The sequence below is a fragment of the Podarcis raffonei genome, chromosome 14, assembly GCF_027172205.1.
Source record: "Podarcis raffonei isolate rPodRaf1 chromosome 14, rPodRaf1.pri, whole genome shotgun sequence".
In the NCBI taxonomy this organism is placed as follows: domain Eukaryota; kingdom Metazoa; phylum Chordata; class Lepidosauria; order Squamata; family Lacertidae; genus Podarcis; species Podarcis raffonei.
The window spans coordinates 39,900,025-39,912,967 of record NC_070615.1 but is presented as its reverse complement, the minus strand read 5'-3'; the positions used below and the strand labels follow the sequence as shown (position 1 = coordinate 39,912,967).

Below are 12,943 nucleotides of genomic sequence, written 5' to 3'. Positions count from 1 at the left end.
CAATGCAGAGTGAAGCAAGGACATTTTTCCTGAAACCATCCTTTGGTGCAGCTATTTCCCCTCCTTTCCTCTGACAGTGTGGAATATCAAGCAGAGGAGTGACAAAAAATCTCTGTTTTCTATAAAAACCTTAAAAAGAAAAATCCATTTTCCAAGATTAAAGTGGGCAGAGGAGACCAAGTTGTCTGGCTGGTAATTCATCCACGCAGCCGTGGAACAGCTCAACGCCCCCAAATTTCAGTAACCTGGAATAGCTTAGGTCACAACCTTGTATTTTCCTTTTAAATTGTTTTCATTGAAGATTTTCTGGGGTTACAAAAGTACATGCAGCGTCTCTGCTTTCAGTTCATAAGAGTCCTTTCTACAGATCAGTTATATTCAATGTGAAGCTGTGGCGATCACACAAGGTCCCCGGACATTTGACGGTCTATGGATCCCCGTGCCACCACTGTGATTGCTTCCCCGCTGCCACCAACCCGTTTCTCTCAGGTACACACGGAGTCCTGACAGTTGTTAACATTAAATCAAATAAGCAAGTTTATTTTATAAGCATTAACAAGGTTATGGTTTCAGATAATTTTTCTTGTCAGTTTCTTAGTTTTTTTACTGACCTATACCTTCCTAATAATTTCTAACTGATTATTCCAGCTGTCTATCTGACACCTCCTAACAGTTTCTCTCACTCTCTCACCTCAAAACTAGACCAACCCACAGACTTATCCTCCCTCTTCCTTCTCCAACTCCCAACTGACTTCCAAACAACTCTAACTCTAACTCCTCCCCTTGGGTTCCCACTGGCCAATCACTTCACACTCATTTAACCCTTTCCTTATGACCCACCTTGGAGGGCAAACGCCACAGAGGTACTCATGTTACAGCCAGTATAAGTTTGGGGAAGAGGAGAGGCGGGGAGGAGGGGGGAGAAGGGGGGATGCTAGACTTTTGTTCTTTTACATAGTTTATGTATGAGGTTTTTGTGCCACTGTCATGAGAGTAGGTTCTATTTCTATTCATTTATATTTTATCATATGTGGTGGTCTTGTATTAAAGTTAAGGCTTACTGGGAAATGATATACAATGAGATGAAAAGGATGTTTAAAATAATGTTTATTTTTTTATTTAAAAAAACCAGAAGCCTTTCTCTTGGGAATTCTAGGAATAGAACTACCTAAATTGTATAGAAATTTATTCATGTATGCGACTACAGCGGCAAGAATGTTACTTGCTCCAAAATGGAAAGAAGAAGTCCCAGCAAAGGAAGAAGGGATAAAAAAAAAACTTGTGGAATATGCAGAAATGGTGGAAGAATAAGAAATCAAGATAGCAAACTTTTTATAAAAGAATGGAAAGGGTTTATTGAATATTTACAGATAAATTGTAAACAGATAAAAACACTGTCAGGGTTATTGCAATAACCTGCAGCTACATAAGAGTATATATATAAGTAAATGAGTAAGTTAAGTTGGATATGCAGAAGATATTAAAAATAAATTTATGGAACCGCAGAAAGGAAGTCAGGTTTTAAAATGTCAAAATGATTGTAAAATCATTTGTAAAAATCCATCCTCCAGGATGTAACCAATTTGAGCTTTGGCGTTGCTACAGTTTCTTCTCTTTTCAACAGTTCTACTTTGGGTTCTGCTGTTTTCAAATAACGTTTTCCTACAGCCTTTGTCTTTAGTAAGGATTTTAAAACATGGTAGCGATTTTCAATGTTTGCTAAGGCAGAATAGTAACAGATCAAGGTTTCCAAATACAACAAACTGGTGTAAAGAACCCAGATTCACATGCTGCAAAGCCATCCCAATGATCATTTGTTTTGCATTTATTGATCACCACCATCATTCTGCTATTTACTAGGCCTGATTACACTGGTTTCTCATTTTCATCTCCATCAAAACCTTTATAATTCTTTATTGATTCATCTGTTTAGTATATAACGACTACAGAGCTACATGTCATGAATTCTCTTTTACCTTTTTTGTTGCTACTCTTCTCATTGCAACAACGGAGTTGAGAGGGACCTCAAAGGCCACCTGTCCTGTAGCTGCTGAAAAATGCTAAGCCCTGTATTGATACAGTTTTGTCCTGTATTCCAGGTCTTCTCTCTCTCTCTCTCTCTCTCTCTCTCTCTCTCTCAAAACTTAGGGATCATCTCCAAATGCATGTGTTTGAAAGGATGCGTGAAAAGTCATGGGTCTGGGTAGGCAAGCGCAGAAAGATTTACAAATTCACGTGTATGTGTGTGCACACGTGCACGTTTGACAAATTCCAGAGGGGCCATCCTGTTAGGCTGCAATAGATTGTAATGGATTGCTCTGTCTGAAGTCACGTCAGATGGGCGGGGGAATGCCCCCCCAACCGCTCCACCCCACCCTGTCCTGTATTTTGCCAGAACGAAGCTGGCAACCGTAGATCCTATGGGGAAAGTCAGTTAAAGAAAAGTCTCATCCCCGTGGGAATCATCCCAATGAGTGGAGAGTTCCCAGTGTAAAAGGGAAAGGCGCATCACATGAAGGGGGGGGGCAGAGGGCTGCAGTTCCTAACTATACTTACCTGGGAGTGAGGCCCATTAAGTCCAACAATAGGCCTTCCTTCGGATGGCACGCGGCTCTGAAGGCGCATCTTTCCGGCGGGAAATACAAACCAGCCAGCCAGCCAAGTCCCCTCCTGCTCCGGAGTGGCCGTTCCATGAATCCGGCGCGGCGCCCGTTTCCTTTCCCACCCGCGCGCGGCTCGGGGGGCGCTGTGGGTCGCGAGAGGCCTCCCAGGAGCCAGGCGAGAGGAGGAGGCGGTGTCGGAGGCGGCGCTTGGCCGGGGCGGGGCAGCTTGGACGGCGCGCCCGGAGGGGCGCAGGCAGCTCAGACGCGGAGCAGGCGGCGAGCGAGGCGCGGTGGCCAGGGCGCACGGTCGGGGCTGCCCAGGGTGTCCTGCGCGCGGCGGCTGCCCAGAGGGCGCCCCCCTGGCGCCTTCGCTGCTCCTCCTCCTCCTCCTCTCTTCCCCATGAGCCGGGCCGGGGGGCTGGCCGTGCATGTTGCTGCAGCTGCTGGGGAGGCGGCGGCGGCGCCGCGGACGGGTCTGCTGAGCGCTCCGCTCCCCGCGCCCCAGCCGCGAATGTGACCCTGCGCTCGGCTTGTGCGCCTCGGCTCCTGCGCCTCGCCATCCGGCTACTCCCAAGGAAGGAAGGAGGCAGCCAGCCGGCCGGCCGGCCAAGGGTGAGAGAGGCACCGCGGTGGGGAGGTGGGTGAACGGGATGACACGGGACCCTGCGTATCGTGAGAAGAGGCGACGTGGTAGAAAACCTGGGGAGGCGGGAGAGAAGGGGGATCTCTCCTCCGGTACACGTGCAGCCGCGCTTTGCAAGTTGCTCTTGAAGCCGGCCCTCGGAGAAAAAGTGCGTGAGGGGGGAAGGAGAAAGGTGGGGCCAGGGCACGGGCAGTTCACACGTTACACCGGGCACAGCTGTCTCTGCACCGCTACTGGCGTGCGCTTGCCCGGCTCCTGGAAGGTGGACGCGGACTGTACACTCCCGCAACCTTCCGCATGAAGGTCCGGTTCCAACGTTTGCGGGCACGGATCTGTGCGCTCGTTGGATGTAACGTGGGAACATCTCTGGAGAATTTAAAAGGTGGCGTACACGTGCGTATGGGGAATGGTGGGTTTTCTTCCCCCCGCCACCTAACTTTTTTTGTCTGTTTGTTTAACTGGATGAAGAAGACTTGCATAACCTGTGTGGAGTTTTGGGGATCATGATTGAAGTGATTTGGCTCCCGTCCCCCATGGTATCGTGTGTAGACCCACAACCGAGACGCTAGAGATACGCGGGGGGGGGAGGGGCGGTGCCATAAAAGACCCGGCGGTCTGCAGGCAATTTATTGGGACTTCAGTTCCAGGTAGTGCAGAGAAACGTAACTTCCAAGTAAACTGCGGGTGGTAGGATTGCAAGCCTTTCTGTTACAGCCTGGTGCAATATGTACGCGCGCGCGCGTGTGTATGTATGTATGTATCTATCTATCTAAAGTCGCACATGCACATCCCAAACCCCTCAAAATATTTGACGAGGTTGTTCTGCGTTACCGCACTGCATTATTTTGGCTAAACAAAACGGGGGAGTAAGTAAGGGGTGATTCTTTGGAGCTGTTGTTTAGGGGAGTTCAGAACTTACCGGAGAGTTGGGACTCGTTCTTGAGGTTATTACTCACAGGGCATAAGAGAGCAATGTATAAATAATTTGCTGGGCTCAAGAGAGAACTTTGGCTAGCTTGTTTGGAAGGGGGAGATTGTGCTCTTGTTTGTTTGTTTGTTATGGGAGCATTGTTAAACCTTACTCCTAAGGGGAGCCAAATGGGGAAAAGAAGTCTTGGGAGAGGAAGAGGGTTGAGTTCAAGGTGCCTAAGAAAGCTACCTTTTACCAGACCATCTAGCACAGTTACTTGCCAGGATTTCAGACATGGGATTTCTCTGTCTCTCTCTCTCTGCAGCTCTATCTGGAGATGCCAGGGATTGAATCCTGGGACTTTCTGCCTGTGAAACAGATGCTGTGCCGCTGAGCTGAACCTTTCCCCAATAAGCTGTGGGTGGAGGGGATGCCTAGCCCAGCCAGAGAGGCAGAAAACTCTCTCTGCAAAATGTGGTGCATTGACCTCCCTTTCCTGGCTGGGGGAAGGAGGGGGAGGAAGCAGCTAGGTTTGTTCTCCGTGCCTCCTTACTTTCTGTTAATGCTTTATTGGAGAGGTGGATAGAGAATATTATTTGCATCCATAAGCAAACCGAGAACTAATCAGGTGCTGCTGCGCTTGGGGCTGGACTTGACGGTAGAGGCCTGATGCCCCACGCTGCAGAACAAGCAGGAAGCAACCCCCCTTCCATGCTTGGTGTGTTTGTTTGTTTGTTTGTTTGTTTGTTTGTTTGTTTGTTTTGGAAGTATTGCATCTTGCCATGGAGAGGGTGAGAAATTTTCTAGAGCCTAAAACTGCCTAACTGCAACACTGGAATTAAAGGTCAAATAGAAAGAGGGAAAGTATCTGTCGGGCTTTTTTGTTCTTCTCTTCTTGAGGCTGGGGTGGGGGTGGAGGAGACCTGGGAGAGGGGGTATGTGTGCCCCCCCCTCCACCAGCACGTGGGTGCCTTTGTGAGATTAGTGGGGCTAAGCTGTGTGTATGTGTTAGCTGGCTTTGAGCCCAGGTCTAAGTTCCTCTAACTACTACGCTGCGCTACCTCTCTTGCTTTGTACTCGCTAGTATACGACATCAGCATAGTCCTATGCTTGCCTGCTCTGTAGTACTCCAAGGAGAGTGAGTTTAGGACTGCAGCCTGTATCTTGCTGCAGAACCGAAGTCATGGGCATGGAGAGGGAGCCAAAATATGGGTTTTGATTGGGCAGATCTTTGAAGAAACCCCAAAGGGTGCTGCTGCATCTTGTCCTGTTCTCACAGTGGCTATCCAGATTTCTGTAGGAAGCCCCCAAGCACAGGAGCTGTGCACAACTCTCCCTGCTTGCAATTCCAAGCAAATAGCTTTCTGAGGCAGACTGTGTTGGCCGGTGGAGGTAGGACATAGAATCAGGGCTGGTAGCCAGGAACTTGCATATGGACTTTCCTTTCTTTCTGTTCCCTTAGACACAAGGAAGAGGTCAAGATGAAAGAGAGTCAATCAACTCCCTCCTACTTCATGCAGTTTTGGGGGGTGCATTAGTGGCTGTTCTTGCTCTTTGCTAGCTGGGAAATAAGAGAACCCCTGGCTGGTGCAGCTGATCTGAATGCAAGCTTAAAAGCAGGCATAGGCAAACTCCGGCCCCCCAGATGTTTGGGACTACAATTCCCATCATCCCTGACCACTGACCCTGTTAGCTAGGGATGATGGGAATTGTAGTCCCAAACATCTGGAGGGCCAGAGTTTGCCTATGCCTGTGAACTGGCAATACTCCCCCCTCTGCTCTGCGTGGACCAGGGTCCTAAACAGAGGTGAGGAACCTCCAGCCCAGAAGCCAGATGTGGCCCTCCAGACCTCTCTACCTGACCCTTGAAGCTCTGCTCAGGCCACATCCCACCCAGGCCATGCTTTCCCTCCCTGGAATGTAGAATCATAGAATTGTAGCCTTGGAAATGACCCCAGGGGTCATCTAGTCCAACCCTCTGCAATGAAGCCTTTGCAGTTTGGTCATGCTTCCTGACTGCTTGGATGGAGGACAGAGGAGGGTGAGTTTGAAATGGGCTGCTGTGCAAAGGTAAATTGTGTTGCTCCCCACCGACTTTAGCCTCTGATCCTGCCCACCACAGATGTGTGGCCTCCATAAGGGAATGCAAAAAAGTTGGGTCTGAAAAAGGTTGCTGAGCCTGGATCTTCAATATTCTCTGACATCCGGGTCTCGAAGAGCATTTGAGATGCACCTTTTGGACTCATTTATATTCCCTGTGCCAATGTGCAAGCTTTATGGTTGTGCAGAACTCTTTCTTTGCCCCAGGAGGATTCCTCATATTCCAAGATAATAGAAATTTCATGCTGAGCTCAAGAACGGGCTTGAAGAGCGAGAGGCCTGGAGAACTGGGGGGGGGGCTGCCTTTGACAAGTCATGCTTGTTAAGTTGTTGCTGCACAGTTATTGACTTGCATTTATAACCCTACCTTCTTCCAAGGAGCACGAGTTGATGTACGTGGTTCCCTTCACCCCCATTTTATCCTCACAACAACCCTGTGAAGTAGGCTAGACTGAGATACAGCAACTGGCTTCAGGGCCAGGTGAGGATTGCATAGAATTGTAGAGGTGGAAGGGACTCATCTAGTCCTGGGTCTCCCAAACTTGGGTCTTCAGCTGTTGTTGGACTACAATTCCCATCATCCCTAGCTTGGTCAGGGATGATAGGAACTGTAGTCCAAAAACAGCTGGAGACCCAGGTTTGGGAAACCCTGATGAAGTCCAACTCCCTGCAATGCAGGAATATGCAGCTGTCCCATACGGGGATCGAACCTGCAACCTTGGCATTATCAGTACCACGCTCTAACCAACTGAGCTATCCAGGCTCTGGAACCCTGGTCTCCCCCTGGTCCTGGACACGCTACACACTCCGGCTCTTGATGCACAGTGTTTATATGCAAAGAACTCGGCAAAGCTCACTTGGTCCACAGCTGCGGCAGATTGACAGCTCTGATCCCTCCCCCCGCCCCCTTAGCCCAGATGGAACTGACATGCTATTGATCTTTGCAGCGGTGGTGGCGGGGCAGGGGGAGTGGGGGCTTAAATGCAAAGCTTCATTATTAGGACCACAGTGCTGCGGCTTCTCTAGAGAGAGATAGAGAATTAGCTCCATAGCAGACGGGCAGTCTGGAGCGGAGACTCTGGGTGGGGGATTAGGCTGGATATAGGGCAGTCAGGGAAGAGGGGGGGAGGGGCAGAGGGCTGCATCCAGCATTAGGGGTGATTGATAGGGGGTTGAATGATGGGGGAGATCTGCTGGGGGTGTCTGCATGCCAGCCGCTGGAGAAAGATGGCAGATGAGACTGAGATGATGGGATAGAGAATTGGAGGGGGGTAGGTGTCACCCAGAGGGGATTAAGAGTGGGGCGGGGTGGAGGGATGTTGATGCAACACACACTGTTTATGTGCTGTGGTGGGGAGAGTGAGATCATTGTTCATTTGCCTATCCCAGTTTCGGCACTGATCTGAGCAGCCACTTACAGAGAAATCTCACACTGCTTACATGCTGTGGGTTGTAGCAGTGGCGTAGCGTGGGGGGCCGGCCGCACCGGGCGCAACATCTGGGGGGGCGCACTCACAGCTCTCTGCCCCTACCTGGCTCACGGGTTAGGGGGCGCAAATTACTTGCCTTGCCCCGGGTGCTGACAACCCACGCTACGCCACTGGGTTGTAGTCAGCCAGCTTCTACTCAGCTGAAATAAATGGGCCCACGTTAGCCACAACCGTTAATTTTGGGCAGAAATTGACTATGACCTCATAGTCCCCTGCCCCAGAATCCCAGGAACTGCAGTTTGCTAAGGGGCCGAGAGTTGTAGCTCTCTGTGAGGGGTGAACTACAGTTCCCAGAATTATTTGGGAGGCATGTGTTTTAAATCTATGTTATGTATGCAGGATTATTGGTGGAGGAGGAGATATCCTTCTGCCAGCCTCTTCTGTCCCTCGGGGCTCTGTTTAGCCTTGGAGGTGTGTGTGTGTGTGAAAGGGGTGCATAGGAGCCCCCAGGGTCCGATGCTAAAGTGAAGGATGGGTCTGGCGTATTCCATTTGCAGAGCTTGCATTGGAGGTGGGAAGTTGGGCTGGAAGAGAGCAGAGCTTTTTGGCAGGCGAGGAACCCTTTGCAGCTGGATCTGTTTATTATTGCTTAGTAAGTGGGTGGCGCTTGCCTCATCTCCACCCTTAAAAAAGAAGCCGTGACTTCTCCGCACAAGCTCTCTTATTTACACTTGTTTATCCGGGGGATAACAGGATTTCCTCTGTGTTGAACTGATGCACTTATTACACTGGCAGTCTTGTCAAGCTGCAGTGAAGGGCCGGACCTATGAAAATCCGGGTGGTGGCGTAAGGTGCCCTTGCCATGCCCATCTGTGTCTGCAGTCATTTATTTTCCTGATGAAGATCGGAGGGATGCTTCTTTTGAAAACAAATAAATAAAATCCACAAAGCAAGGGAAGAAGGATGCAGCTTCAAATACATGCTTACGTTCTTGGGTTAATGGAAGAGATCCAATGCAGAGGTTAAAGGTAAAGGGACCCCTGACCATTAGGTCCAGTCGTGGCCGACTCTGGGGTTGCGGCGCTCATCTCACTTTATTGGCCGAGGGAGCCGGCATACAGCTTCTGGGTCATGTGGCCAGCATGACTAAGCCGCTTTTGGCAAACCAGAGCAGCGCACGGAAACACCGTTTACCTTCCCGCTGGAGTGGTACCTATTTATCTACTTGCACTTTTTTGGCATGCTTTTGAACTGCTAGGTTGGCAGGAGCAGGGACCGAGCAACGAGAGCTCACCCCGTCGCGGGGATTCGAACCGCCGACCTTCTGATCGGCAAGTCCTAGGCTCTGAGGTTTAACCCACAGTGCCACCCGCGTCCCTTAATGCAGAGGTTATCTTGCTACAAAATCTAGTAATCCCTCAGTGATTTTTTTTTGTTAACCATTCTTTATTAAATCTATTTTCTTGCCTGAAGGAAACGGGGGTGGCCAACAGCAAGCAATGAAACATCTTTAAAACAATTCCAAATACAGACACAGACCTTTTAAGGGCCAGGGGTCCACTTTTGAGCCCCAGGCCTGAGGTCTTCCCACTCCTGTTGTAAATGGAGCAAAGCCAGCAATCAGACTGCTAGCACATTTGCAAAGCTAAGCAGACTGGCCCTCATGGCCTCTGACTCAGGAATCCATTCCCTAATATGAGAGGTGTGGGCAAAAGATTGCTTGCTTGGTGGTGATGAGAGCTACATGCTCAGAGGCACTCTCTATCATCTGTGTATTTCCAGAGAGGTGAGCCCTTGCTTTCAAAGCAGGTTTCCACAATGAGATTTGGCTGAAACAAAAGTGTTGCTCTACATCTGTGCTCCTATGCAATGATGGAGATGTTGGCAGGACACTTGACTGTTCATGCAGAAGGTCTCAGTTTCAATCCTCAGCATCTCCAGTTTAAAAAGGACCAGGTAACTGGTGATAGGAAAGACCTGTGCCCAAGACCCTGGAGATTTCATGCTACTGGGCTAGGTGGACCAATAGTCTGACCTGATAGTCTAATCTGATAAAGCAAGGCACTATGACCCAGAGCAGGAATAAGGGAACCCAGTGCCTTCTGGGGGCTGTTGGACTCCCACTTCCAGCATGGCCAGAGGCAGGATGAGTTGCAGTCCAGCAACATCTGGAGGCCTGCAAGTTTCTCCATCCCTCCATGGGGACCAAGCATGGTGTCTTGTTATTGTTGGGAGTCAAGCAACAACCCTTGCAATAAGTTACCTGAACCAGTGGGCTAGGAGGGTGATAAGGCAGAAGGGCAACCTGTTCTTCCTGCTCTCTCTTAGTAACTGCTTGTTGATAAAGTAGATCACGTCCTTTCAGGCTTTGCCTTCCTCCTGCTTCTTCTCCAAGTTCAGCCAGTAGCAGCATGTGCTAGTCTTAAATTCTGGGCTGCCTCTTGGTCATATTGTCAAACTTAGAATGGCTTTGTTCTCCATGCATAATAAACTTTTAAGTTGTATTGGTCCTTCCGACAAGCGGCCTTACCAGACTATTTCTCTCTGCACACCCCTGCAATGTATTTACCAAACTTCCAACAGTTATGAACCACCAATCGGACTGCAGCCCACCTTCCTATCTTTGGTGCTTGCCAGTCTGCTCCTCCCTTTTGGAGGGAGTCCAGGGCAATCGGGGAAGATTGTTAAACTGACAGATAGGCTGCTACCAAAGCTGCAGGGCAGGGGTGGAACTAGATGCAGACTACCCTTGGTCTTTGTTAAGCTCCCCCCCCCCCATTTGCTTTGTAGATCGGATGTGACTTGCTAGCCCTTATGATTTCAGAGATAGATTTGAATATGCAATAGCTGAAAATAAGGAGAAAGCCTGCAGTAGCCTTCAGTGGTTGAGTGACTTACCTATCCTTGGCCACAGTACCATCTATCCAACTAGGATTCAGATCGAGCCCTTCCATCTTCTAAAAATAAATATTTTACTCCACCTCTCCATGTCCCCGAACAGGGTCATAATTCCTCTTAGCAGCCGAAGTGTAGAGCTTTCTCTCTCTTGTGCAGCATTGTGCAGACTAAGAGGAAACCATCGTGGCAGTTCTGCATGCAAAGCACATTGCCATTATTAATTATTGCTCTGCAGCCACGTATCTTCGTCCGCCTGATCGCCGCTCAGCTGTCATTTGTTCCGTTATCAGTCAATGCAGCTTATTCCTTGGATCTGGCAGGGAAAGATTGGGCAGAAATCTGACTCGGCAGCAACTCTGTGGCACGTGGCAGGGTCTGCTTTTGCTTCTGGAGCTGCAGCAGGGAAGAGAAATCTGCTTCAAGTGGCAGAGTTAGGTTTTTGCAGTAGCTCTGCAGAGGTGATTCTAGGTCTTTGAGTCCCTGGGTGGGTAGAATATTGATGGTGCTACGAGGAACTATAGAAAAGAACTGAATTTGCCCCAGTCAGTCTGGAAGATTTGAGCAACCTGATCTGGCACCTGAAACACTTCTGTGTCACCCAGGGCTTGGGAACTTATTTCAGCTGGAGGGCCAACTTAAAACTTTCCAAGGGCCACATTCCATTGGCCCATCTAGTCCAGCATCCTGACTGGGTGCTTAATGCAGTCCTCCATGCCATCATAAAACATCAGACATTAAAAACTTCCTGATACAGGGCTGCTTTCATATGTCTTCTAAAAGTTGTGTCGTTTCTCATCTCCTTGACATCTGATGGGAGGGTGTTACATGGGTGCCGCTACTGCTAAGGCCATGTACTTGGTTCCCTATAACCTCACTTCTTGCAGTGAGGGAACATCCAGAAGGCCCTTGGAGCTGGACCTCAGTGTCTGGGCTGAATGATAGGGGTGGAGATGCTCCTTCAGGTATACTGGGCCGAGGCCATTTAGGGCTTTAAAGATCAGCACCAACACTTTGAATTGTGCTTGGAAATGTACTGAGAACCAATGTAGATCTTTTAGGACCGGTGTTATATGGTCCCGGCGGTCGCTCCCAGTCACCAGTCTAGATGTTGCATTCTGGATTAGTTGTAGTTTCCGAGTCAGCTTCGAAGGTAGCCACATTTGATTGCCTGGCATGGGAAATGGAGAAAAGCAAATGCACAAATCTCTGGCTTCTGCTTGGCTCAGATGTAGCCATTTGCACAAAATCACTTCTGTTACTCTGCCTCCTCCTGCCTTTGGGTGTGCAACCCTCAGAAAGTTGCACACAATAAGATGCAACCCTCAGCTGAAATAGCCTCTGAACCAGCCCAGTCTGGTCTATTTTCATGGGGCAAAGCTGTACAGTGTCTTGGGCAGAGAAGGTGTTTCCTGTCAGCTGTTACTACCCAACCTTTTCAATGGGGGAGGCAGTTTCACCCCAGCTCGCTCTGCCAGTTGTCTCCTTTATGGCTTAAAGGGGATTTTCTACCCTGCCCAGCCCTATCTCAGTGGAAAGAGGAAATGAAATACAACTTGAGGCTGACTCTGAGTGGTTATCCATGCTGTGTGATCTCTCGGGAAACAGACTTGTCCTAGAATAGCTCAATCACATGGGGGGTACATGACATGAATAAAATATCCAGAAAAATGAAGGAGAAACCTCTTGGAAAGAGTGAGCTGCCTTGAAACCCTCGCTCATTACTTGTTTGGGCAACACTGAAGCAAAACAACTAGCGCAGAATAATTGCACACACGGAGCCAAAGGCAGTGGGGGAGGGGGGAATTGCAAGTTCTGATCATCTGACGTTTGCTCTAAAAGGCTGTTTATCACATCTCTTTCAAACATCTTTGCCGATTGGAATTGCTTCTCCGCACGGCTTTCCATGAATCAATGCATTGTTTGATGCGCTGAGTACTGTACAAATTTTCTCCTTTATTTAAAAGTTAAATATACCTGCTTGGGTCATTGGTATGGCTTGCTGGGTACAGCTTAGGCTGAGAACATTAAAGAGAGTGAGGAGAACCCTGCTGGGTCAGACCAAAGGCCTGTCTTGTGGGGGGAGAGACCTTAGGTCCCAGGGACCAAATGCAGCACCTGAAACCCCGCCCCCGGGCCCTTGGGATTTCCCCCCATTTCACACCCCTGACTAGCCTTGCTTCACACCCTCCTTGGGTGTTTTTGCATGGCTGGAATTGAACTCTTATAATGCTCATCTGCTTGCCTGGATGGCGGCTAGAGAGAGAGGTGTGAAGAAATTAGCCAACTGTACAAACTAACATTTACATGCATTACACTGCCCAGTTCTGTCTCTGGCACCACCCATCACTGGCAAGTACCC

General features: G+C 49.2%; 1 protein-coding gene and 1 non-coding gene across 2 annotated transcripts in view; one reads left to right on the top strand and one right to left on the bottom strand.

Annotated features, from left to right (window-relative positions):
- Nucleotides 1-3,453: 3,453 nt before the first annotated feature.
- The window catches only part of GPRC5B (G protein-coupled receptor class C group 5 member B), a 29,071-nt gene continuing 19,581 nt past the window's right edge, over nucleotides 3,454-12,943 (top strand). Inside the window, exon 1 of the mRNA XM_053366136.1 lies at nucleotides 3,454-3,628. The gene's annotated coding sequence lies outside the window, so the exon portion shown is untranslated. The remainder of the gene's footprint in view (nucleotides 3,629-12,943) is intronic.
- Nucleotides 6,946-7,019, bottom strand: TRNAI-GAU (transfer RNA isoleucine (anticodon GAU)). The gene has a single exon. It is a non-coding gene; the product is annotated as a tRNA-Ile (tRNA).